Source organism: Dipodomys spectabilis, unplaced genomic scaffold, assembly GCF_019054845.1.
Source record: "Dipodomys spectabilis isolate Male_0828 unplaced genomic scaffold, ASM1905484v1 ptg000347l, whole genome shotgun sequence".
Lineage (NCBI taxonomy): Eukaryota > Metazoa > Chordata > Mammalia > Rodentia > Heteromyidae > Dipodomys > Dipodomys spectabilis.
The window spans coordinates 62322-67038 of record NW_024871024.1 but is presented as its reverse complement, the minus strand read 5'-3'; the positions used below and the strand labels follow the sequence as shown (position 1 = coordinate 67038).

The following is a 4717-nucleotide window of genomic DNA, read 5'->3' as shown; positions in this document are numbered from 1 at the left end:
AATGACTGCATTTAGGCACTGAAAGACTGAAGCTCCTAATTTCTTGCTGACATCAATTGGTTCCACAGTGGAGAGGCACACTTGTGACCTGGGCATTCGTGCACAAATGTAGAGGTAGGTGAGAAAAGCTAGCATGGTCCCAGCTCCTTTTCTGGTTCCAGGGATGCTTGCCTGCCTCAATGCTGTTACAATCACCCTGCTGACCTTCAGTTACTGAGCTCTGAAGGTGAAGGCCCTCAGAGCCTACACTGGGCTCCTGTTCTCACCTTCCTTGCTGTGGAAAAAAAAGCACTCCATCAGTCATCCCATAATGACAGTTTTGTCTTCCCACATGGGTAAGTGAAGAAACTTTCTTCTGGGCAGCAGCTTGAAGGGCGTTTCTCTGGAGAGCTTTGAGAGACTGACTTAGTTCTTTGTGATGAGGTCAGGTAACCTTTCTGACTTCCCCAGGGTATAGTTTTGAATCACAGGAGAGCCTTTTCTTGGGTTACCATGAAACGAAGCTTTACACTCCATCTAGGTGATATTCTCCCCCCCCCCCCCCTGACTTGACTTTTAAAAATGGCTTCAATTGACCATTTGTTCTTTAATTCAGACTTCTTGAGAGCACAGTTCTAGTTAAAGGTGGCAGTTTAAAACAGGAAAAACAACCGGCAGTTGAGACCAAATAGGAAGTGACTATGCCATCAGCTCACACGGAGGAAAAGGAAGTTGGTGCCAGGACCTCTAAGAAAGGCAGTTGTGTAAAATGACCACCCATCAACGGGCTTCACTGAGCCCTGTCACCCTGTGGGAAAGCTCCCATACTTGTTACTGCTGTGCCCTAGAGAATGTGAAGACAGTACAGGAATGTCAAGCACTGCTTACAGAACTGTTATCAGGGACTACCAGAAATTTCTGGGGGACAGAATATAGGCAAAGCTCCCATCCTACTCCCTTTTCTTGGGCTGTATTGTATTTTAAGATTAGTTAGCATTCAGTGTGTTATTTGACGAACTCCCCCATGATAATTCAACTGTACAGTGTAGCAGAATTTTTGCTGAGACACACAAGACAGAATGTCTTCTCTATACTGTATCTCTTTAAACTACATTATCTTTCCTTTTTACTTTTCCTATCTCTGCCAGCCCTTTCTATCTCACAAGGCTAGGCAGTGGGCTCAGTGCTGGGAATGCAAAGAAATGCAAGGAGTTTGTTTTTCATAGGATAACACCCTGAACAGTAAGGAACATTCAGGATAATAAGAGATTATGGTAGCAGACTGTTAAGAACATTCCCATAGCAAACACCAGAGAGCAATTCATTTTAATTGTGTAGGTCCTGGAAGGCTTTCTAGAAGGGGTGGTATTGGCCTAAGCTTTGAAAGGTAAACAGGAGATAGGTAGAAAATTGAGGGAAGAGGGGAGAGAAGAAAAGCCATTCCAAAAGAATGGCTTGAACAAATACCTACAACCAAGCATGTGGAATGGTTGTCACCCATGACCCAGTTCAAATAATCAGTTTTGCTATCTATTCACATCCCACCTGTGTAGTTTTCAAATGTGGAAAGGGCACTTGTATTTTAATTTTTAAGTTCTTTAAAAAAAGTAGCTCGGGGCTAGGAAGGTGGCTCAGTGGTAGAGCGCTTGCCTTGCATGCCTGAGGCCCTGGGTTCGATTCCTCAGCATCACATAAGCAAAAAGAAAAAAAGCCAGAAGTGGTGCTGTGGCTCAACTGGTAAAGTGCTAGCCTTGAGCTGAAGAGCTAATGGACAGCATCCAGGCCCAGAGTTCAGGCCCCACGACCGGACCCAAAAAAAAAAAAGTAGCTCAAACCTTTAATCTGAGGATAACAGTTTGAAGCAAGCTTAGGCAGGAAAGGCCGTGTGGCTCTTATCTCCAACTAACCAGCAAACAAACAAACAAAAACAACCAGAAGTGGAGCTATGACTCAAGTAGTAGAGTGCAAAAGGCTAAAAAACAGCCCCTAGGCCCTGAGTTAAAACCCTAGTACCAACACAAAAAAAATACCTTTCTTAATAATAAACATCAACAATGATAATGTGTACTCTTCGTTAAGAAAAACTAACTTAGAGAAATGCTAAGGTTTCCTTAAGTTTATATTTGAACAGGCACAACACAGTCCATTAGAAATCCTGCAATGAGGATAGCAGGTAAGTAAAGGACACACTTTGAGTCTTGTATGCCATTCTGACAAATTCAGAATTGATCCCATAGGATCCTATAAGTCTTGAAGGGTTTTAGGAAACAGAGGAAATCTGAGCCAGATATCTGTTGTTCTTTCTTTGTTTTTGAAAGAAAACTCTGTTTGACCCATAAAGACTAAATAGGATATGGGAGAGACTAGAAACAGAGGACCCTATTAAGAGCCTGTCAGCACAATCATCATAAAAGTAAAGAAGAGAATGCCAGGTGTTGATGGCTCACATCTGTAATCCTAGCTACTCAAGAGGCTGAGATGTGACGATCAGAATGCAAAGCCAGCCTCGACAAGAAAGCCTGGGAGACTTATCTTCAATAAACTACCCAGAAAAAGATGGAAGTGGTGATGTGGCTCAAGTGGTAGAGTGCTAGCCTCTAGAAAGAGAAGATCAAGGACAGTGCCCAGGCCCAGTTCAAGCTCTAGGACTAACACACACACACACACACACACACACACACAGAGAGAGAGAGAGAGAGAGAGAGAGAGAGAGAGAGAGAATTTAACTAAATTCATAGCTGTGACAATAAAGAGGTAAAAGGTAGAGAGGAGGGGATAGATAGATTGCAAAAAAAAAATTGAAGGTGGAATCAACAGCAATGAGTTGATTGGATGTAGACAGGACCAGAGGGTGAAGTTTAAGTGCTAGAGACTGCTAGCTTAGGAAACCAGGCAAGTGATGCCTGCAAATGAGCCTGGACCTCTAGAAAGACTGGAGTGGGGGAAAGATAAGGAAGATAAGGCATTCAATCTGGTTATGACTAACCAGAGTTTAAGGTCCTGTATGATAGCTAAGTGGACAGGTCCAGAAGGCAGCTGAAAATAGCAAGAGGTCCTATTACAAATATAGATTTGACAATTGCCAAGATGAGTTCTTTGTAACTTCATGGCAAAGTGTCAATAAAGGAAAGTTAAAAAAATAGAAAGCAAGTTCACATCCCATTTGGAAAGCCACTCCTTGAATAATTAGCCTTGATTTGGGCCAGTCAAATGCTGCCTGTATCTGTTGGCCTCATAGCTATCTGCAGAATGTAAACTGTCTTCTTCAAAATAGTAATTGTTAATCTCATGTCCACGAGATTATATTACTATTTCTTTGGTATACTTACATGCATGAATTGCTCTTTGAATGCATGATAGTAGCAGTAAACAAAGGAACAGAGTATAGAATAGAAATGATGTGGTGATCTGAATACTTTGTTGCCAGTTTTTTGAGATGGTTTTCTTGTGTGCAACTGTAAAATAGATTATTGTACACCAGAACAGTTTGTATTATATTTCTCCTCCTACACTCAAAAGAAAATGAGGTGGGAGATGACATGCATGCCTGGTTTCATGAAGCCAAGTTAGTGTCTTCTACAATGGAAAGAAAAACAGGAACAATTTATTGCGATCTAAAGCACAGATTACTGGCGGAATCATGATATTTCCTTGCTATGAGAGTGCACCATGACTTTAGTTAATATTTCTCCTTTTTTTTTTTTTTTCAGAATGATCCATACAGTTCTGGTTCTTTCACTCTTCCTGTGGTATTGACCTTTTGTAAATCTTTATATATCCCCATAGTTTACCATCTGTTAAGGTAAGCATTCCAATGGCGAAATGCCAACTTGAAATTAACATAGATAAATCATGCTTTCCACGTAAATTGTGAAAATAAGGAGAGGCATTTACAATGTGAAATCATGAAAGCAGATACAAATAGGTTATATTTTAAATGTTTTGTATACTGCATTTTTATTATGTGTTTGGGTTTTTCTCAGGTGTTATAAAAAACTGAAATATTTCAGCTCTTAAATTTTCATGTTTCTTATGTATCTGACAATATACGGATTCCTGCTATGCAAATATAGAGAAATGAATAGATGTTTCCTAAATTGTGAAGGATAGACTTAGTTCATGAAATGTACTTTTTAAACCAATACTTTTTTTTTTATTTCTCCAGACTCTAAAAGCTTAAAAAGGTTATTTCTGTATGGAAAGGTCATTTGTATGAACAACAGCAGGAAAAGAACAACTGTGTCTACATTGTAAAATGCAGGATTCGAAGTGAGAATGCCTAACGGAAAGTTTCATTCACCCTCCTTTAGTTTGGATCTGCACATAGTAAGTCAAGTTTAAAGTAATTCTTTCATTTGTCTATTTAAAAGCAGAAGCCCGGGCTGGGAAGGTGGCTCAGTGGTAAATCACCAATAAATCACCAGAAAACTGGAAGTGGCGCTGTAGCTCAAGTGGTAGAGCGCTCACCTTGAGCTGAAGAGCTGAGAGACAGCGCCCAGGCCCAGAGTTCAAGCCCCACAACTGACCAAAAAAGAAAAAAGAAAAACACAGAAGCTCAAGTCAAACCTGAGTTATTGTAAATGAAGGATTTTGGTATGACACCTCTTATTTTTATTGTGCTTCCTCTGTGTCACGTTTTTTCAGTTTATATCCATTCCCATTGCATGCTCACCAAAACTCCAAGAGCTAGGTACTATTATCATATCATTGTCATTTTATGGATGAAGAAACTAAAGCA

General features: G+C 40.3%; 1 long non-coding RNA gene across 1 annotated transcript; it reads left to right on the top strand.

Moving 5' to 3' along the window:
* LOC122095394 lies at nt 1–4384 on the top strand. Its single transcript, XR_006145118.1, has 3 exons — nt 1–114; nt 3690–3781; nt 4145–4384. It is a non-coding gene; the product is annotated as an uncharacterized LOC122095394 (long non-coding RNA).
* Nucleotides 4385–4717: the final 333 nt, after the last annotated feature.